This window comes from Mytilus californianus, unplaced genomic scaffold, assembly GCF_021869535.1.
Source record: "Mytilus californianus isolate M0D057914Y unplaced genomic scaffold, xbMytCali1.0.p SCAF_4, whole genome shotgun sequence".
NCBI lineage: Eukaryota > Metazoa > Mollusca > Bivalvia > Mytilida > Mytilidae > Mytilus > Mytilus californianus.
The window spans coordinates 95,958,571-95,982,490 of record NW_026262690.1 but is presented as its reverse complement, the minus strand read 5'-3'; the positions used below and the strand labels follow the sequence as shown (position 1 = coordinate 95,982,490).

The 23,920-nt window shown below is 31.1% G+C and overlaps 1 protein-coding gene across 5 annotated transcripts in view; it reads left to right on the top strand.

The window, feature by feature from the left end:
• LOC127698939 (galectin-4-like) overlaps positions 1–23,920 on the top strand; it is a 55,510-nt gene that overhangs the window by 17,877 nt on the left and 13,713 nt on the right. Inside the window, exon 14 of one of the 5 annotated variants that reach the window (XM_052202705.1) lies at positions 3,586–4,174. The exons of the other annotated variants lie outside the window; for them this stretch is intronic. The gene's annotated coding sequence lies outside the window, so the exon portion shown is untranslated. Of the gene's footprint in view, positions 1–3,585; positions 4,175–23,920 lie in introns of those variants that run through there. 5 annotated transcript variants of the gene reach the window in all.

The window sequence follows — 23,920 nt, the reverse complement described above, 5'->3', positions numbered from 1 at the left end:
CTTGCACTGCACTATTATTAGAATAGTATAATAGAATGATATACAAATGGATGAAAATCATATATATATGTAACTGTTATATTAATATAATATATAACAACAAACCAGTGTATACTGATTTGTATCACTACAATATAATAGTTATTTCGGTGAGGTTGAATTTCCTGTCATTTATTCATCATCCACGCACGAACTTGTCTCAGAAAAAAATATATCTCTGTACATTAACCTCAGTTTCACGTATAGAGATGTGATTTTTTTCTGTGACAAGTGCTTCCTCCGCCTCATTTTTAGACTTATATCTCGAATTTGACATACACAGTCATCTCAGTACCAGAATCTATGACAAACGAGACGATTTTAATTTTAAAATTATAAATTTCCCCCACCTTAGTAGCAATATACCAACTTCACCTGCATATGGGATATACATTTCCCAACTTATTCGTTATTCAAGAGCTTGCAGCTCCTACTCAGACTTTGTAAAACGTCACCAGTGTCTCAGCAGAAAGTTGATGAACCAGGGGTATGTCAAAGAACGTCTCTTCCTTTTTCTAAAAAGTTCATCGGAAGGTACCAAGACCTTGTTGATAAATATTCCGTATCAACTTCACAAATAATACATGATGGTCTTGAAGTATAGATTCTGCGTACTGACGTTGTTTATCATCTTAACAACGTGTTATATTGTTCTTTCATTTGTCTTTGTTCTATTATTAATATTACTTTTACTGTTTGGTTTGTTTTCTGTGATATCCATTTGACGTGGCTCGGTACTTATACATCCCGTCAATGTGTTTGTATTATCTTTCATTTTTGCTGGTGTGTTTTGTATATGCGACTTTTTGTGTTTCTTTGGTTCTTATAACGTGACTCTGTACTTTAAAAGATCCCGTCATTATGTTATTGTTCTATTATATGTCATTATGTTATTGTTCTATTATAAATTTGAAAATACTTTGAACGACAAACGACAAATTTATTTTACTCGCGTAGTGGTATTAACCATATGTGGATTCTTAAAAATTCTAAAGAACTTCTTGACAATTTTAAATCTCGGTCTATTTCTGAAATTAATTCTAACATAATTTTTGATTTTTTAACCCTGTATACCAACATTCCCCTTGTGAAATTATAAAATTGTTTTGAATAAACATTGAACGACAAAATTTCTTCTTATGTGACGTTTACATTTTCTGACGTCAGACAAACGAAGCAATGAATGTGGTTTTTAATTTGATAGATGCTTTTGTGCTTTTTTGTAAATGATGGTTTGTTTTGATATTGTAACACAGTGATGACTGCTGTACCCATATTTTGACTATTTTATTTATTATGTCTGTTTTGTTCACGCATCGTTGTAAATATAACGGAATTTGACGAGACTGTCGTACAAGTGAGAGGTTTAGCGCTATAAAACCAGGTTCAATCCACCATTTTCTACATTTGAAAATGCCTGTACCAAGTCAGGTATATGACAGTTGTTGTCCATTCGTTTGATGTGTTTTGTCATTTGATTTTGTCATGTGATTAGGGACTTTCCGATTGAATTTTCCTCGGAGTTCAGTATTTTTGTGATTTTACTTTTTTTGACCATCCACAAGAACTTGCGGTCATCCGATATTCAGTACTTCAGTACTTCAGTACTTTGATTAGAATATATTGTCATGTGAAAAAGTAAGATGTATAAAAACATCAGGATGTATCACCGGTAGTCATTTTGAACTGACACGAGCATTTTGATAAGATATTTTCAGTCTTTCAGTCCAATCCAGGTATCCATTCTGGTAAATTTAGTCCTGTTCAGACATTCTTTATAAAAGATCAGTTCAGTAGCTGTTAGTTACCTGTGCAAAACCATTAAAGCGAGGAGAAAGAGAATAAATCTCAAATTGGCTGAAAAGTAACTGTACAATACTGGATTTGCTGTAAGCGAACTCCCAATATTCTTCAGTCGCTTTTCAGTTTAGTAGGTTTTGTTATATACAGCACTAAATTTACAGTAAGGCTAACATAAAAAAACCCATTAAACTCGGAAAAAAAGTATTTGCTACATTTTTTATGATGTTAATAACAATTAAGGCAACAATGTTTTACCGATGTTCAAAATTCATAGACTGATTAAGAAGATAAATCAAGGTAAATTAAAGTAACATACACAAATTAAGGGAAAGGCATGAACTTCAAAAGGACAAAGACCATGTGCGCCATTAAGGTAAGCGTTTCCTACTATGTATGCATCATCCGCCATGCAAAAACATTCTCAGTCAAAACGTCACAATCAGGAATAGAACAAAATCGGTAAAAATACAGATTAGATGACTATTATGGTATCTAAATATCTAAGACTGCTAGAACAATACCATAATTCTTTTTATAACGGTTTTTTTCTGCTAAAATAGTCGTTTAATAATAAATTCATTTACTATCGTCTATAAACTAAATGTGACGTAAAAATGCAAAATAGTTTGATGTCAATATTTCCATGGACAGTAAAAACGATAAGATGAGTTGCTTGAAGTATCCTTTCTTATGATTAAATACTAAGGTTATTAAGGTTTCCCATCTTATGATTAACTACCAAGGAGGTCGAATTATCATTTCTTATGATTATCTACTAAGATTGATGTATTTCCTTCTTATGATTAACTACTAATGTTATTGAATTATACCGGTACTTTCTTATAGATAACTACTTAGGTTGTGAATTTTTTTTCCGATAATTAACTACTAAGGTTGTTGAATTATCATTTTTTATGAATAATTACTAAGGTTATTGAATTATCCCATCTTATGATTCATTCAGTCACGTCTCAGTCATTACAGCTGAAAGGACGTGCTGGGTCAGCTCCTCTTTACCCGCTATCTACGATGTTGGTTTACTGATAGATGGATCAACGACTTACTACTCTCGATGACAGAAACCAATCCAACGCTGTACAGTACGTTCATAAACTTGTTTTTTTGCGTAAATACCCGCGTAAGCATATACTCCGTAACACCCATTATGGGGGAGAATGTATGCCGACTGACGTCCGAGGGTCTGTATCCTAGGTGTTAGATAATGGACCGCCATTTCACTGTCTACTTACGACTTTGGTCCTGATAATGCTTCCTGTCGTTGTTATTACTATGTCCGAGACCCATCGACCAGTACTTCATCATCGTGGTTAGCGGGCTGACAAGCTGACCAACCTGGCACTGAAAGCAGCCGTCTCGAAGGCAGTAAACAACACCAAAATAGTCAACATACCAAAAAGAATTATGAAAATATTTAAACGCTCATCAAACGCCTTCGGGCACCGAGCCGACCGTGCGAGGACTGTATAGCCAGTCAAGGTCGTTAAACACTTCCATCATCATCATCTTATGATTAACAACTAAGATTGTTGAATTATCATTCTTTATGATTTACTACTATAAAGGTTGTTGAATTATAATTTTTAATTTATGATTAACTATTAAGGTTGTTAAATTATCCTTACTTATGATTCATTACTAAGATTGTTGACCGATCCTTACTTGTGATCAACTACTGAGGTTGTTGAATTTCCCTTATTTCTAATTAACTAATTTCTTTTTCAGAAATTTTGGAATTATAAATACCATACGAGAATAACATCGCCATATACTGCAAAGACAATCAACCTACGCATTATTAATCTGTGATATATAGAATTAAAAAAATAGTGTATATTAGAATCAGTACCGGTCTGTTAAAAACAAAGTGTGGAAAGGAGAAGTAATTGCTTAGGCAGCTTTTTATAATGAACAAATTGATATATAAAAAATAAATGTATTAATTTTGTATAAAAACATTTAAAAGCTTTAAACTGACCATCATGTCAAAGGCTGATTTGAGAATTATTACATGTCAAAGGCTGATTTGAGAATTATTATAGCCCTATTCATCAACTTGCTTTATTACATGTTGTGAGAAAAAAAGTCTGGATAAGTATATTGCACTATTTCAGTCAGATTTCGTAAAACCTAGGAGTTTACATATAGACTTTTCAAAAATTCAAATTTATTTACAATTCAAAGTTTTCAAAATTGGACCCGGACTGTATTGCTAGAATGATAACTTATCATAATTGTAATTTCTATTTACTTATATTGCTTTGTTGCTGTTTATTATTGAATAAAAAACTTTATCTTTAATTTTTTTAATTAATCAATTGTTTAAATTTTCATAGGCCATACACACAAAAAATCCATACCTTATCCTTAATTTTCTATATACCACCAAAAATATACCTTTACACACTATACAGGAAGACTGTTTGGTCGACTGAATTGATTTAAGAATTGATTGCTTCTTTTTATAGTTTTATATGAATGCCGAGAAGAGGGTCGATAACTAACATCTAGACGTGTGTGAAAGCGTTGATCGGAGTATGTTTAGAATTACTTATAATGCTTTAGTGTTACAGAAAGAGAAGCATTTCTGCTTTATTATTATAAATTTCGATACTTAAAAAAACTCATCAGAGGTACAAGGCTTGTTGATAGTTAACTACGTTAAACGCGAGTCTCGTCTACAAGAGAGTCATCAGTAAAACTCGAATTGAATGAGTAAAAAAATGACATGGATGATGAAAAAAAATCCCAAATTTGTGTCAAATCTGGCTCAGACATCTATGCCTTGGGGTCAGAAACTTAAGTGGTATGACAGAGTTTAATATCTTATTGACAGAAAATTTACAGATAATGATCGCCTCAATGATGCTTCATTTCAAGTGCTGACTACTGAACTGGTAACATAATTAGGGACCAATCCGCCAGTAGTATAATCTATCCAGTTGTTTTAATTTTAGGTACAGAATGCATACAGCATATTATCACAAACGTGAAAAACAAGTTGCTTTCTTTAAAAAAAGAAATGCAATCGTAAACCCAAATGCTTGTTTGGCATTAAATATTAGATAATTGTTTTTTTAAGATAAGAGTTAGTTTCTAGGCTTATGTTCAAATACAAATGTAAGAAATTTAATCAATTAATGATCATTTGTGCTTAAAAAAAGAAATGCAATACGTGAAACTTAATAGCTGTTTTTATTGGAATTTGAGATATGTTCATGGTTATTTGAACAATGGCTTGATATTTTTCATTATTAAGATCCTTACACCGGCTCTGCAAGGTTTTTGTGATGCTTAGGGTAGTAAGCATTGGCAATTTTAAGTTGTGTGCTTTATTCTCTTAAAACATTTAGATGACAAACCTCTTTTTTAAAAAACAAAAACTTTTTAAAACCTTAAATAACTCGATTTGAAGATATTTTTTGAATGTCCCTTTTTATTTTGATGTTTTCTTATATTTTAAATTGTGGGTCATGAAAAAAGGCCTGCAAGTTTAATTGTAAATATATATAATTTGAATTGCACTGTATTCTCTTCACCTTGATGACCAAAACCAATTCATTAAGAAAGCTATTTACAGCCTAGACAAAACAGCTTACACCTTGTACTTATATATAAACAAACTAAATTGAAAACAACAAAACAACTAACATAATCAAATCTGAAATTATCACTGAATACCCATTTCTAAACATTAGTTTGTTTAAAGGCCACATTTATGAACTGTTGTAAGGTGTTCCTTTTTTTATTTGAACAAGTTTTTTCATTAACTTTTAAAGGGTGTCTTTTACATGGTAAAGTTACACTACTGTCTTATGGTATGTATGTAAATTCTTTTAAAACAGGTGTATTCATAAGCACATGTCCCAAGTCAGAAGCATGTTGTTTAGTGGTTTTTTTTGGTGCAGTTCATATTTGCTTTTTGTTTCTGGTTTGAAGTTAAAGTAGATTTGATTTTTCCTGTTTGAATTGTTTTATAACAGTGTCTTAGGGCCCCTAGTAGGATGCAGTTAAAAAAAAAAGAATTAGCCTGCTTTGTACATCAAGTACATCTTCCCTAGACTCAAAATCTTAAATGAAATGCTATAGTAATACTTCTTTTATAGATTTTAGTTTTAACGATTTTGAACGTTTGGAACGAGATGGATGCAGTTCAATGTGAGCCACGCCTTTGTGTTAAAGGCTGTATTATAACCTATTATTGCTTACTTTGACTACACTGTGTATTGATGGAGAGTTGTCTCATTGGTATTCCTACCACATTTAAAACAGATATTCCCTCTGACATTTGACAAATCCATAAGAATAATCTAAATATTGAAATGGAACTGAAGTTGCCTTGTAGGTTTCTTATATTGACCTATCCTTTTTCTCTCGTGCTGGATAGTTTTATACTAGTCATTTGGGGGCACTGTATAGCCTACTGATCACTGAGATGGCTTGTATTGAAAGAAAAAATGTAACCTGCAACATTTTGCTTAATTGTACCACATTGTGTCTCACAGAGTCCTTGTTTATAATCACTCTGATATTACCGTAAAGTTGTCAGGCGGTCAAAATCGGTGGACCTTATAGGGGAAACGGTACTATTTATTCTGCCATAGACGACAATACTAACATTTTCTAAATTTACCACTTTTTATAATAAAAACCTGGACAAAACAGTTATGTGTGGTGTTAGTTACTTTATTACTAAAATTTGTAGCCATTATGTCAACATATGGTAACAACAGGCGTCGCTCTATATAATCATGGAAGTAATATTGAATATTACTTCCATGATATAATTAAGATTCTCTCAGTATCAATTATAAATAATTTTATACTCACTTACTGTCTTGTAATCTAATTAATTAGTACAACAATTGTATACAATTAATGTGAGTTCGTGGTCTAGTGGTTAAGACCGATGGCTACAGTGCTGAAGGTCCCGAGTTCGATTCTCACTCGGGGTGCTAAAAATATCAGTACATCAGAAGGGTAATTTTCACCCTCTCACACACATCTCTGGTACCCAGACCGGAGTTTAAACTAGAATGGGTACTTTGGGGGCCTCGGTTGGTCAAAGTTGTCCCCTACTTTTACCTGGAGATCAATCTTCTGATATCTCCCTGGTTTGTCTGTTTCTGCCGAGTGGCCCGGTGGTTCTCTCCGAGTACTTCGGCTTCCTCCGCCTTAATAACAGACTTCCCGGTGTCCTAGCACTCCCTTTGTGTTGGGTGGGGATTGATCGTCCTTGTAAAAATAATTGTCGTATAAATATACGTTAGTGACACATCTCCATTAATTCCGATAGGGAGTGTACATGGATGCCACTGTACCCTCGCAGCTTTCGATGGGTTCTTCGGATAACGGAGGCATTTACCAGAACATACATACATACAACAACCGATTTGTTTTTGCAACGCAACTTTAACATCACAAAGAAACACTTACAACCCATACACCGTAGCTGCTATATAAGACATCAGAGAAAATTTAGTTTACAGTTATGAGAACAGTTGACCAGGAGCTTTTAATTAATTAGATAACGCGTTTACATCGGTACATTATCACAAAGGTCACACAAAGCTCTGCTACTTGTGGTCAAAATTATAAAAATATAACATAAATAAAACAAACTTCAAAATTTCCTAAAAACTATTTTACATGCATATATATAAAACCTAAGTATCAATTATCCTGTCGTTTTTCAAAATCTCCTTGCACTATTTTACATTTTCGTATTTAATATATATTAAAACCGAAAATTCATCATCTGATCGTTTTCAAGAAATAATATTTATTTTTTTTATTTTGACGAACATTTTGAAGAGCCTTAATTACTACAGGTTAGATAATCTGTTGACGGCCAAGATAACAATAAATAGAAATTATTTTTTCTTAACTCTGCCTGCATCTGTCATCACTCGGTGTCCATAAATAGACATTTGATATCTTATCGCTGACCCTGTTAAGTCTGCTGAAATTGCATGCATGATGAATTTTAAGGTTATCGATCGTAATTAAAGCGGCACATTTAATTCGTTATTTCATTGCTTGAAGTATTATTTCTTTCATCTGCATGGTCAAATGTATTTTTTTTTAAATATATTTTAGATTTAGATTTCAGTTTTAGTTTTTTTTTTCATATTCAATATCTATTTATTCACATTCTAATAACGAAAAAGGATCCAGATATACCTATAACAATCTGATTTGTTATTTTAATCAAGGAGGTTATATGACCTCCTTGTTTTTTAAAAAGGAAATAATGTTGCAATATTTAAACAAAGAAAATAACTGTATTTCAATTTGCAATGTACTTTCATAATTAATTTAAACGTTATTTTTAATAAACGATATTTTTTTCGAAAAATCCTCGTTTTTTTACATCCATTCAAGGACGTATTATAGATTATATACGTCCTTGGTCTATTCTTGACGTAAAATTTTAATAAAGTGCAAGAAAGACTTCCTTTTTAATTTCAGTATAAAAAAATGAATTAGCCTGCTTTGTACATCAAGTACATCTTCCCTAGACTCAAAATCTTAAATGAAATGCTAGTAATACTTCTTTTATAGATTTTAGTTTTAACGATTCTCGTTCCGAATATAAATCGCATTGTTTACATGAAATTTTATCTCATATCTAAACACAGCTGGTTTCAACGTTCGACTCTAATTAAAATAAGTACGCATACATGTAGGTAAATATTAGCAGCTTGTAATTGCGTGCAAGGAAGTATTCAAATGCTTATTACAGTAGCTTGCGTCATAACAAATTTCGCATCATATGTATCATATCACTATAGCAACTTTAAGATGCTAATGCTTATTCAATAGGTCAATTAATAAGCTATTGCGCATGTATATGAAAGGTGGTCATAGAAAGAACAGATGTATTCCGAATAACATCCGGTGTTCCGAAAGACTACGGACATCGTCCAATATATACTGCGTAAACCCTCAGGGGTTTACGCAAAAAATCGACTCATCGGGTGTCCAGTTCGCAAGATAAGACAACTCTCGGTAGATATCGCGATGGTCTATATGTGTTTATTGATTAATCAGTAGGAATCGTTTAACATGTTAACTATCAGCAAGGATTTGTATATACAGTTTTAAAGTTTTAAATCCTTGCTATCAGTAAGACACTGGATTTTAAAGGGAAAGAAAATTTAATAAGGCAGTAGTAGAAAGAATTCACGACTTACTATGTCCAAAAAAGTTCATAGTTAAATTTTCATTATTCATGATTTCAAATCTTTCTTTCAAGAACATTTTCTTTTTTCTTCTTGATAATAATGAAACTTTTTTTCTGTAAAAAACCGTATTTACAAAGTTTTTTTTTTACATATAATGTTCAAGAAAATAAAAATATAACTTTGAAATAAGTTTTTCACATTGTAAATCAGAGACAAAACTATCTCAAACCTTACTTTTTTCTGGTACCTTGTTCGTGTCCGGGGCTTTCTGTCCTACATTTGAAATGCGTCCTCTTAATTCTAAAAAAATGGATATATTGGCTTATTAATAAGAAGATGTGGTATGATGAAAACCTTTCCATCAATTGAAAAAAACAAAAGACGAGGATGTCAACAACTATAGGACACTGTACGTCATTCAACAATGAGTAAAACCAGTTATACATGTTATAAAAAGTTATGTTATAAAATGCCCCGGCATGACAAAATGAGAAATAATTCAAAAAAGAAAACCAATGGCCTGACTTATGTTCTAATATCGTTCAAAAAGATTTAAATCGCAACTAGTTAAAATCGCGGTGGGTTCTTTCAAATCTTAAAAATGCATTTTTCAATTTAGAGACACTTTAAAGAAGATTTGGGTGAAAAAAAAACTATACCTGTGAATTTTAGAAAGTCGATTTGATAGGTTTTTACAATTTTAAGGCTACAATGCTTAGAAATATAGAAGAATATTAAAAAGGCAGTCTCACATTTTGTCTTCTTTTTTATTAGTGTGAAATACAAGTTAGTATAATTCCCTTTTTTTTTTTAAATATTTGCATTCTTCGTGTCATTTTTTGCTGTATCTATATTACCTTTAGATAATGATGTTTATTCTTAACATAAACCCATATCAACATAAACCCATATCAACTGAAAGAGAATGCCCCCCCCCCCCCTCCCCCCAAAAAATTTTTTAAAAAAGACACAATACAATTTCATATGAAACTCATACATTTCGAAAACATATACGAAATTACGTGTGAAGCTTAATTTTTCAATAAACTATAGAGCTCCATCTTCACCAGTGTATGAGGGATCGTTTTCCGTCTTTCTCAAGCAAGTTTAAAAAGCAATTCATATTGACGAAAAGAACACAGGTTTTCATATATAGACTAACCTGTAAAAATAAGTTCATGTTCAATCATGTATGGGAAAATCATAATACTTTTTCAAAAAAGTGCCTGGTTAATTCTGTAGGGAACAAATTAGCTGAAAGACATACAGATTTCTGGAAAAACAGTCTTTTTAATGACCAAAATAACCCTATTGGAAACAAACTAAGAATATACAGAATTGTTTTTCTGTTTTTCATATATATTTGTTATGTTATATTTTATTACAATAGCATTAATAATATTGTGTGTACTTTTACTTTCAAATTTAAAAAGTATCACCTACTCCAAAATATCTAAATATATGAGATACTTATATAATATGAATGTTGCTTAAATCTAAATATTATATGTTTGTAAATATTGTCATGTTTGTCTTGGTAACAACCAAATATTTGGATTTTACACCAATTAGATGATTTGATTTGATTTGTTATTGGTAAAAACACAGCTATATATAGACAAAAAATCAAATTAACATATGGTTTAGCCTTATAGTAGAATTTCTAGCTTTGACTCAAATTATAGTAAAACGTTGAGCGGTCTAATTCACATCTCCTTCAAATATTTGTTTTCGTATGAAATGACTATATACTCCAGTATGAAAACAATTTTATGTCCTATGTGCTCTTATTAAACTCCTTTGTGGTCCTTTGTGCTACATGATTGTACTGCTTTGTGCACAAAGGCGTTCCTTTGTGGGGTTTTTAGAGACCGTATTCATATACATGTAACCATTTTCATACAAAATATATATAATGTGACTTTTTTTCCAATATATATGTAGCAATATGACCATTTTCATACAAAATATAACCTCGTAAGTAGTTGTCGTATGTCATATCTTATTTGTTTGCGTAAACCCCTCATTTACGCAGTATATATTGGACGATGTCCGTAGTCTTTCGGAACACCGGATGTTATTCGGAATACATCTGTTTCTTTCTATGACCACCTTTCATATACATGCGCAATAGCTTATTATTTGACCTGTTGAATCATTAGCATCTTAAAGTTGCTATAGAGATATGTTACATATGATGTGAAATTTATTATGACGCAAGCTACTTAAATAAGCATTTGAATACTTCCTTGCACGCAATTACAAGCTGCTAATATTTACCTTACATATACGCGTAGTTATTCTAATTAGAGTCAAACGTTGAAACCAGCTGTGTTTAGATATGAGATAAGATTTCACATAAACAATGCGATTTATATTCGAAACGAGATTTCACGGTTAAAACTAAAATCTATAAAAGAAGTATTACTAGCATTTCACTTGAGATTCCGAGTCTAGGGAAAATGTACATAATGTACGAAGCAGGCTATTTCATAATTTTCATACCTCAACGTCCTTGTGGGACTAACTAAAGGACAATACTGAAATTAAAATGAAGTCTTTCTTATGGCAAGCCGTTGTGGAATTTATTCCCTATTTATTAATATTAATAAATCATTTATTAATATTAAAAAATGATTTTTTAATATTACAAAATCATTTTTTAATATTAATAAATCGATTTTTTAATATTAAAAAATACTGTCATTTTTTAATATTAATAAATGAATATTTAATATTAAAAAATCATTTATTAATATTAAAAAATCATTTTTTAATATTAAATATTCAGTCTGATATTTTAATATTAATAAATGAATTTTTAATATTAAATAATACGCTGATTTTTTAATATTAAAAAATCAACATCAATGTTACCGTAGCGTTTAATATAAGGCAAACCAATCATTTATCTGTCAAACGCTTTGAAGATGATTATTGGACAAGTCGATCCGGAGAAATTTTGGACCGACTATGTTAAGTCAACTCGGACCATCTTATATCGACCCAGACAAGTAATTAAGAAAAGTTCGAACTATTTAATGATTATAAACCATTAAATATTGAATTTTGAATTAAATTTTCTTTTAAAATCGTGCATTAAATTTGCCAAAATAATTTCAAATTATAATTTGATCCATGTGAATGAATGGACTCAATCCTACGGAAGCGTATTAGGAACAAAACAAATTAGCATTGACCAATATTTGGCAAACATATAGACTAAGCAACTCTTTCGTATGGCAAGCCGTTGTGGAATTTATTCAGTGTACCACTCTGAATGTAATTTTTTTACTCTTCTGGTGATAGCCACGTGGTTAAACTATGATATTCTGCATTGCCCCTATCAGAGCTTTGAAAAGATCTATTCATATCAATATTTAAGTTCATGAAAAAATCAAAACAAAGTGTCACATTCATGTTTACCACTGACTAAATTCTCGATCGATTTATTTACTTGGGCCAACATAAGCGATTTGTAGGTATTTTTTTGTTAGTCAAATAGGACACGGAATTTCAACCCTTCCATTTTTTACATTTCAAATATCTGTAATACGATTTCCGTAACCCGGAGTCTGGACTAAGCAAACATACAAACTATTAGTCCCATGCATACAGTTACCTTGTTTCTTCTATCAAAAATTTGAAACGTGTTTAGGTTAAAAGAAGTACAGTGACACGATACTTCTTTATAGCAATATAAAGAATAAGGAGGTGTTATGTGGTAATATATGATTGCCAATAAGACAACTATTCCATCAAAGTTCAAATGAATTGGGTGTAAGCAATTATACTGTTCGTCCATCAACAATAAGAAAAATATAGGGACATAGTAAAAAATAAAATGGGCACATTTGTTTCGAAGTCGAACTTTTGACATGTCAAATCTAAAAATTTCGACTTTAACTCAAATTCTTGACTTTTCAAATCTCGAAATTTTGACTGTAATCTGAAATTTTGACTTTTGAAATCTTGAAATATCGACTTTTTTAAAAAGTATTACAACTTTAATATAAGTATTCAAACACAGCTATTACAATTTTAGAAGGAGATGACATGGACGCAAATAAATAAATAAAGCGTCATCCAAACATTTTGTCAATTTATATTCAGAAATAGTTTTGTTCTCTTTAATAATGATATGGATTAACATTTAAGATTGAAGAGTTTAATTCGGAAGGAGCATGCATGTTGACAGAAAAAAAAATGTTATTTTCCCATATTCCATGTTTTAGTATCCACGGCTCTGTCATAGGGTCGTCACATCTAAGGACATTTTGCATCCTATGTTTTATGATTGGGTTAAAAGTCCTGTTCGGTATCCCAAAAGCAGGTCAACGACTTTGCCTTGTTGAAACAATGGTAAATCAAGTGGCAAAATATGCCATGCATATTCAGGACGACTCATGAGCTCCTCAGTTTTCTAGTTTTAGAACATATAAACATATAAATACTGAGAAGTTGAAATTTCCAGATTCTAAAACTTGAAATTTTGAGTTTAAAGTCTAAATTTTGACTTTATAAAGCTGAAATTTCGACTTTTCAAAAAGTCAATACTTTCAACTTTCTAAAAGTCGAAATTTCAAAATTTCTAATAGCTAAAATTTCAAATTAAAGTCAAAATTTCGAGATTTGAAAAGTTGAAAATTCGATGTTTCAATAAGATTTGATTTGTCAAAATTTCGAATTTGAAACAAAAGTTCAATGCCAATTTTAATTCTAGTTTGTCCCAAATATGATTCCGTAGTATCCAAATTTCATCAAGTTTATCATAAAACTTAATTCATACCCAGAAAAAAAACATTGTGAAGTGGATGCTGATTATAGTGTGTGATACATATAGATTCTACCACTGCATCGAGTGTGATACGATATTTATCCACTCGAGACAGTTAAATTTTCAAATTTAAAACGCGAGGCTCGCCGAGCGTTTTAAATATTTAAAATTTAACTGTCAATATAATTACTAGGTAGTTGATGAATGTCCAATATTATTACTAGGTAGTTGATGAATGTTCTTAACGTATAGCAGGTACCTGTTGATTATACTATAGCTGTAGCAGGTACTTGTTGAATTTCCTATATCTATAGCAGGTACTTTTTGAATATCGGTATAGTAGGCTCTTGTTGAATGTCCTAAACATATAGCAGTTACATGTTGAATTTGCTCTTTTATAGTATGAACTTGTTGAATGTCATTTAGTTATAAAAGGTACTTGTTGAATGTCCTATATTTATAGCAAGTACTTGTTGAAAATCCTATTGATATAGAAGGTTCTTGTTGAATGGCCTATAGATTTAGGAGTCACGTGTTGAATATCCTATAGATATAGCAGGTACTTGTTTAATGTCTTGTCTTATAGTCATAGCAGGTACTTGTTGAATGTCCTTTAGTTATAGCAGGTACTTGTTGAATGTCCTATAGTTATAGCAGGAACTTGTTGAATGTCCTATAGTTAAAGCAGTTACTTGTTGAATGTCCTACAGTTACAGCAGGTACTTGGTGAATATCATATAGTCATTGGCAGGTACTTATTGAATGTCCTATAGTTAAAACAGGTATTTGTTTCATGTCCTATTGCTATATCAGGTACTCGTTGAATATCCTATTGGTATAGAAGGTTCTTATTGAATGTCCTACAGATATAGTAGGTACTTGTTGAATGCCCTATAGTTATATCAGGTATTTGTTGAATGTCCTGTATTAATAGCAGGTACTTGTTGAATATCCTATTGGTAAAGTAGGTTTTAGTTGAATGTCCTATAAATATAGCAAGTACTTGTTGAATGTCCTATAGATATAGCACATACTTGTTGAATTTCATATAGATATAGCAGGTACGTGTTGAATTTCCTTTTGTTATAGTAGGAACTTGTTGAATATCATAGTTCAAGCCGGTAATTGATGAATGTCCAATATTATTACTAGGTAGTTGATGAATGTCCAATATTATTACTAGGTAGTTGATGAATGTTCTTTACATATAGCAGGTACCTGTTGATTATACTATAGCTATAGCAGGTACTTGTTGAATTTCATATAGATATAGCAGGTACGTGTTGAATTTCTTATTGTTATAGTAGGAACTTTTTGAATGTCCTATACATATAGCAGGTACTTGTTGAATGCCTTATAGTTATAGCAGGTACTCGACGAATTTCCTATATCTATAGCAGGTACTTTTTGAATATCCTATCGGTATAGTAGGCTCTTGTTGAATGTCCTAGACATATATCAGTTACGTGTTGAATATGCTTTTTTATAGTATGAACTTGTTGATTGTTCTATAGTTATAACAGGTACTTGTTGAATGTCCTATATTTATAACAAGTACTTGTTGAAAATCATATTGGTATAGTAGGTAGTTGTTGAATAGCCTATATATTTAGGAGTTACGTGTTGAATATCCTATATATATAGCAGGTACTTGTTGAATGTCTTATAGTCATAGCAGGTACTTGTTGAATGTCCTATAGTTATAGCAGGTACTTATTGGATGTCCTAAAGTTATAGCGGGTACTTTTTGAATATCATATAGTCGTGGCAGGTACTTGTTGAATGGCCTATAGTTATAGCAGGTACTTGTTGGATATCCTATTGCTATAGCAGGTACTTGTTGAATGTCTTATAGTCATAGCAGGTACTTGTTGAATGTCCTATAGTTATAGCAGGTATTTATTGAAATAAAGGTAGGTATGGCCTCTAAAATGTTCCATAGCACTTATACCCTTAGGAGTGTGTAAGGAAAGAGAAGGGGATTGGGGTATTCTGGTATGGCTCATAGCTGAAGGGGGATTTTCTCGCTGTGTTGAAGACCCATTGGTGGCCTTCGGCTGTTTTCTGCTCTATGGTCGGGCTGTTGTCTCTGACATTTTCCCCCATTTCCATCCTCAATTTATTTTTATGCCCCACCTACGATAGTAGAGGGGCATTATGTTTTCTGGTCCGTTCGTCCGTTTGTCCGTCCGTTTGTCCGTCCGTTCGTCCGTCCCGCTTCAGGTTAAAGTTTTTGGTCAAGGTAGTTTTTGATAAAGGTGAAGTCCAATCAACTTGAAACTCAGTACACATGTTCCCTATGATATGATCTATAATTTTAATGCCAAATTAGAGATTTTACCCCAATTTCACGGTCCACTGAACATTGAAATGATAGTGCGAGTTGGGCATCCGTGTACTATGGACATATTCTTGTTTTATCTCTACTATTGCCCGCTGGGAAAACTAAGAGATTCTCCATTGGGGCCATGGTACTAGAAAATGGTAATGGTCTCTAAAATGGAATATAGCATTTAAAACCCTACATTTGTACGAGTTTGTCAGCAAAGGTTAATGGGGACCCGGAATGTTACATAGTCCAACTTTTATATTGCCTGCTGACCAAACTAAGAGATTTTCTACGTGGGCCATGGGAATAGAGGTAGAGGTTGGCATGTCTCAAAGCAATTAAAGCTTAGACCCATACGTGTGTGTCAGCAAAGAATGGGAGTTTGGGTATCCTCGTATGGCAAATATGCCAACTTTCCTATTCCCCACTGGCCAAACTAAGATATTTTCCATGCGGCCCACGGTTACCAGAAGTAGAGGTAGGCATGGTCTCTAAAATTACCCATAGCACTAGACCTGTAAAAGTTTTGAAGCATATGGTAGGAGGTGTCTGGTTTGTCACAAAGACCACATGAACTATCACCTGCTGGCCAAAGTAAGTGATTCACCACATGGGCCATGTTATAGAGGTAGAGGTAGAGTTATGCATGACCTCTATTATGGACCAAATCATTTATACATTTAAAAATTATAAACCAAATTTATTAAAAAATATCTTACACAGTTATTTTTTCTGAGACTTATTTTTCTACATTCCAATTCACTATGACAGCATGTTTTTTGTTGTCTCTTAAACACAACAAAGGACATCCTTTGAGCACAAAAAAAGGTCAATGTAGCACATAGGACCACAAAGGACCTTATAATCATTTTTTTGTAAGGAAATAATATTTTTTTAAATCTCTATTTCAGAAATGTCAATATGCTTTGCTTTATCAAATTTTATTTTGGACAAAAACAAACCCTCTTCAGAAATGTCCTTACTTTATACGAATCTTAAATTGCTATGAGGAACAAAAAGTGCACATGGTGCAATAAAAAAGGTGCAGTAAAAAAGGACTGTACAGCTGTCTTTTGGGAATATGTTTCGTTGGGCTGTTTGATGAAAATGAAAATATACCTGTTGCCGTCTAGATAACCCCGATAAGTAACTGTAATAAAAGTGTATCATCATGCCGTGAAATGTATAGCCTTGAAAAATGTATTTATGATAAACTCTCTTATTTTATACCTTTTGGATGAAATGGTTTCTATTTCTCCCTTTTTTACATCAATTAACGATGACCGGTGTCTTTGGTCGCCGCTTGTGTGGTCTAGACTTAGAACACTTGTATATTTTGCATATATCGTATTCTTTATTCTATATTGGCTAGGTTGAGATCTCACAATATATGTTTAACCCCGCCGCATTTTTGCTCCTGTCCCAAGTCAGGAGCCTCTGGCCTTTGTTAGTCTTGTATGCTTTTTAACTTTAGTTTATTCATATGTTTTGGAGTTTAGTGTGAAGTCCATTTTCACTGAACTTTCTTTTCTTAATGTTCTTCGTCTAGTTTGAAGAGCTCTAAATTAATTATGGGACGTCACCTAACCACATAGAGGTAATATACAATAATTATTGTAGAAGGCTTATTTTCTGGGACCTTTTTTTTATTACCATGTTTTTCTATTAAATGGGCAGCTTTTTGTTAATATGTTTATGTTTAGTAATGTTTTTAACTTGTAAATTCATAAAATATTATAAAAAAATGTTTTATAGATTTCAGTAATAAAAAAACCCAACTGATTGTCTAAAAAGATAAGTCCTTTCTTAAATTTAATAAAAAAAAAAAACAGTTTTCTTATCACTGGATTGTGATTTTTGTCGTGTGTTAAAATATGCAAGTCAATGTAAAAAGTGATTATTAGAATAAAAGATTAGAGAAAAAGGAAAAAAAAAAAAAACAGCAACCGTAAGAATATAAATCTTTCAAAATTTCGTTTTCGTGTATGAATTAATTTATTGTTTTGAATAGTCATAAAAATAACTTTTATTACTTTTTTCCTGTTATGTCAGCTTGCCATTTATTGGGGGTAGTTGTTATAGAAATTAAACGTATGTCAAATATTAACAATATCATGAATATAACAGGTAAAGCTTTGATAATCTGGTCACCTGTAATTACATTTACCTGTTAAAATCAAACTTATTTTGTTCAAGATTTAGAAACAGAACGAAAAGCAACTCTTTTCCAGGTTTTCTCTTCTTTCTTAGTAGCGAGTACACATACATTTAGTATTTCCGACAATGTACATTTATTGTTTATATCCTACAATTTATAACTGACGCTAAAATGGTTAGTTTTTAAATCCAAGTCTGAATTTTTACATTTTTAAAAGAAATCTACATAGTTTTAACCGCTGACCGCGAAGTTGATCGAAATTGAACTGTCACGGCAGAAACAGAAATATTCTCATTACCGTTTGCTCAATATGGAGGTGGAGTACAAGAGGCTTTATTTGTACAAGTTAAAATAAACAAAACTTTATTTTTGAACTTGTTATTTATGCAACAATTAGTTGATAGCAGGATAAAAGCCGGTGTTTCGTAGATATTTTTGTTATTCATATTTTCCACTGATCTAGTTCAGCTACATGCTTGCAGTAACGTTTGATCATCGTATATAAAAGCGCTCAAACAACTCTTATATATAGGTGGCGTATTTATTAATATTAGAAAATGATTTTTTAATATTAAAAAATCAAGCTGAATATTTAACATTAAATATTCATTTTTTAATATTAAAAAATAAGACCATTTATTAATATTAGAAAATGAATTTTTAATATTAAAAAATGATTTATTAATATTAAAAAATGATTTTTTAATATTAATAAATAGGATCTATTTTTTAATATTACAAATTATTTTTTAATATTAATAAATCGAATATTTAATATTAAAAATTGAATATTTAATATTAATAAATAAAACCCATTTATTAATATTAAAAATTACCTATTTATTAATATTAAAAAATATTTATTAATATTAAAAAATAATATTTAATATTAATAAATGATTTTTTAATATTAATAAATAGGGAATAAATTCCACAACGGCTTGCCATACTTTCTTGCACTTTATTGAAATTTTACGTCTAGGATAGACCAAGGACGTATATAATCTAAATTGATATACGTCCTTGAATAGTTTTTATTTTCTTTAAAATTGCAATTTTCTTTGTTTAAATATTGCAACGTTATTTCCTTATCAAATGTCTATTAATTAATAGACACCGAGTGATGACAGATGCAGGCAGAGATAAGAAAAATTAATTTCTATTCATAGTTATCTTGGTCAGGGAACAGATTATCTAACTATATGTTCGGCCTGTAGTAATTAATGCTCTTCAAAATGTTCGTCAAAATAAAAATAAATAATTATTATTTCATGAAGACGATCAGATGATGAATTTTCGGTTTTTAATATATTAAGTACGAAAATGTAAAATAGTGTAAGAAGATTTTGAGCCATCTCACTGATCAGTAGGCTACACAGTGCCCCCAATTGACCAGTATAAAACTATCCAGCAAGAGAAAAATGTAAGAAACCTACTAGGCAACTTCAGTTCAATTTCAATATCTCGATTATTCTAATGGATTTGTCGAATGTCAGGGAATATCTTTTTAAATGTGGTAGGAAGACAACTCTCCATCAAAACACAGTGTAGTCAAAATTAGCAATTATAGGTTATAATTCAGCCTTCAACACAAAAGCTTTGCTCACAATGGACAGCATCCTACCGACGGCCCCTGTTATAAAACAATTTAAACAGGAAAAAAACAAACAGATCTAATTTAACTTCAAACCAGAAACAAAAAGCAAATATGAACTGCACCAAAAAAAGACAACCACTAAACAACATGATTCGGACTTGGGACATGTGCTTATGAATACACCTGGTTTAAAAGAATTTACATACATACCAAAAGACAGTAGTGTAATTTTACCATGTAAAAGACACCCTTTAATATTTAATGAAAAAATCGTGTTCAGATAAAAAAAATCTTAAGAGTTCCGCGGAACCCAGTGTCTCGCCTACTTTTGCTGTAAATCGCAGGCTAAACAAAAATGAGGAAAAACATCACTAAAAATATTCCTCTCAATACTATTTTTTTTTATTTTAAGAAGCTTCTGTCCAAGTTTTGTAAAAATCCAGGATAGTTTATAAATCTAAAAAATTTAACTTCAGACTGTATGTAATGTTAACTGGAAGAAAAACTAAGTCCATTTATAAGTAAAATACAGATAAACAGGTACAAAATTTTAACAAAAAATGTCCTTCTAGATACTAGCTTTTAATCATAAACAAGCTTCTGTCCAAGTTTGGTACAAATCCAGGATAGTATAATAAAGTTATTAAAATTTAGAAAAAACTTTAACCTCGGAGTGAATGTATTGTATCCCAGCAGAAAACTAAGTCCATTTATAAGTAAAATACGGAAAAAATGGAATTTAATTTTTACAAAATTTACTTCTGGATACTATCTTATGATCATAAACAAGCTTCTGTCCAAGTTTGGTACAAATCCAGGATAGTTTAAGAAAGTTATTAGAATTTTAAAAACTTTAACCACAGAGTGAATGTATTGTTTCCCAGCAGAAAAAACTAAGTCCATTTATAAGTAAAATACGGAAAAATGGAATTTTATTCTTACAAAATTTACTTCTGGATACTATCTTATGATCATAAACAAGCTTCTGTCCAAGTTTGGTACAAATCCAGAATAGTTTAAGAAAGTTATTAAAATTTCAAAAACTTTAACCACAGAGTGAATATTTGTGGACGCCACCGCCGACGACACCGACGGAATGTAGAATCGCTTTGTCTCGCTTTTTCGACTAAAGTCGAAGGCTCGACAAAAAGGAACACCTTACAACAGTTCATAAATGTGACCTTTAAACAAACTCATATTTAGGTGATGGGTATACTGATCAGTGGTAATTTCAGGTTTGACCATGTTAGTTTTTTTGTTGTTTTCAATTTTGTTTGTTTGTTCATAAGTACAAGGTGTAGGCTGTTTTGTCTAGGCTATAAATATCTTTTAATGAATTGGTTTCGGTCATCAAGGTGAAGAGGATACAGTGCGATTCAAATTGTATATATTTACAATTAAACTTGCAGGCCTTTTTTCATGATCCACAATTTAAAATATAAGAAAACATCAAAATAAAAAGGGACATCCGGAAAATATCTTCAAAGCGAGTTAAAGGTTTTTAAAGTGTTTGTTTTTAACAAAAGAGGTTTGTCATCTAAAACTTTTAAGAGCATACACAAAGCACAGAACTTAAAATTGCCAATGCTTGCTACCCTAAGCATAAAAAAACCTTGCAGAGCAGGTGTAAGGATCTTAATAATGATCAATATCAAGCCATTGTTCAAATAACCATGAACATATCTCAAATTCCAATAAAAACGGCTATTTTACAGGTTCACGTATTGCATTTCTTAAACACATATAATCATTAATTGATTATTTCTTCACATTTGCATTTGAACTTTAGCCTAAAAACTAACTCTAATTTAAAAACAAAAACCAGCATCTTAGAATGGAACATCAAGTGGATGACTTAACATGATGTCTTTTGGGAGAGAGGAGAGAAAACAATATTCCTTTAACAAGAATATTTCACCCCACATTGAACAGTATTTACTTTAAGTAAACAGTCACTGTCAGTTTCTAATTCTTATATAACAAAAATGATATAAAACAATAAATCTTTTTTTTTTAAATAATTATCTTATATCTAATGCCAAACAAGCATTTGGGTTTACGATTGCATTTCTTTTTTTTAAAGAAAGCAACTTGTTTCGTTAGTTGGAGAATGTTTTTGTTTATGACAGACCTTAAGAAAAATAAGAAGATGTGGTATGATTGCCAATAAGAAAACAATCCAACAGAGACTGAAGAACAAGGATGTAAGCAAACACCACATACATTTTTTTTTAATTCCCATTGAACGTATAGACTCTGGGAGATTTAGGTCTTGAAATTTTTATAAAGGCATTTCTATTGTTGAATATTTAAGTTGCCCTGTTAGAGCCTGTCTTTTGGTGAAGACTATATTTTGCTCTCTAGATGTCTAGGTTATTTTTGAGGTTGGGTTGCTATCTCATTAACTTATACTCCACATCTACCTTTATTCATAAAAAGTATGGTGTGATAGAAATTATTACACTGATGTTGAAAGGCAAAGTAATATTATTTTTTAAAATATTAGAAAACTTGTTGCACATATCAAATAATATGTCAAACAGTGTGTCCAACTTTTTGTGAATTTATTATCATAATTTAACTGTCAAACGGAGATTATTGTTTAAATAAGTTAGTTTTTTTTATCGTTGGACAATTGTATGTTCTAGATTCACAATTGGCATATTGTCTAAGATTTCAACATTCAACATTTTTGTGATATCTCCCATGCACTCTAGACGGGGCTATATATGTACATGTATAAACATCCCGGAAGTTGACGTAGTTATACCCCTGTTAATACATTGTACATTAATTTTTTTATATTATGATGATATTCAGAATCATCGCATAAATGTCGGTCTAGGTCTACATCCTTCATTAATTGAATAGCTGACAGATGATAAAACAGAGGGATGGGTGTTATTTAAATTCACACCTTGATATGGTTAAGGTAAGAACACTATAAACGATACTTGTACATTCATTCAAATAAAATAAAATATGTTTTATACATAATACGTTTTTAACTAAGAGAAAGAAAAACACTTAAATATCATTTTTCCAGAACTCTACAACTCTTTATAGCAATACACAAATGCTCTGCATTTTGAATTAATACATAGACCAACGTTAACGGTATTTCAAATTTACATTGTGGCTTTTGTCATGTGTGTACTGCAAATAATCTCTTTATAATTCATTAGCAGATTTCTAGACATACAAAATGTGTTTTAGTTCTATATATACATTTAAATTATCCGGAGTTTAAAATTTCAACAATTTTTAATTAGTACTTAAATTCAATTTAACATTTTCGTCATCATGAATTTATTTTAAACAATAATTGAATTATGATTAATATTATTATTTTTTTTTTTTAAGTTTTCGATGCTATCTTTTATCATATACATAATATCCATGGCTATTATATCTATGCTTATATCAAACATATTCCGTCTTTCCCGATATGGGACGTATATATATCGGTTTCAGTTCCTTTCAATATATATATATATAAATATATATATATATAAACAAGTCTAAATTGAAAACAACGTTCAAACCTATGATTGCGCTGGATAAAAACCGCAATTTTTATACGTGTGCATGCAAAACAAATTTCTTGTTAGAGGGGTCTAAATACAGCACAAACAACATTTTCCAAAAGACCAAAAAAAGTGAAAAAGTATATTTTAACAAAACTCATTTGACTAACAGGTCGAACAACACATGTTCTTAAACCCTGCTGACTGCCATTGGCGATTGCCAAATAAACGGATCACCGACGTAATAAATGGATCTTAATTTTAAATTTAATACTAAACAGAAAACAATAAACTTGCGGAAAAGATGATATACCGCAAACAAAAGTTGCAAAGGTTTTTGTACACCATATCCGGATTTCGACAAATAATGTCTCTTCAGTGATGTTAGGAATCGAAACGGTATTTGGAAAGCCCAACAATTTACCTCAATTTAGGATAGACTCTTGAATTTTGAGGAGTCAAAATAGGATGAACGGATCATATAA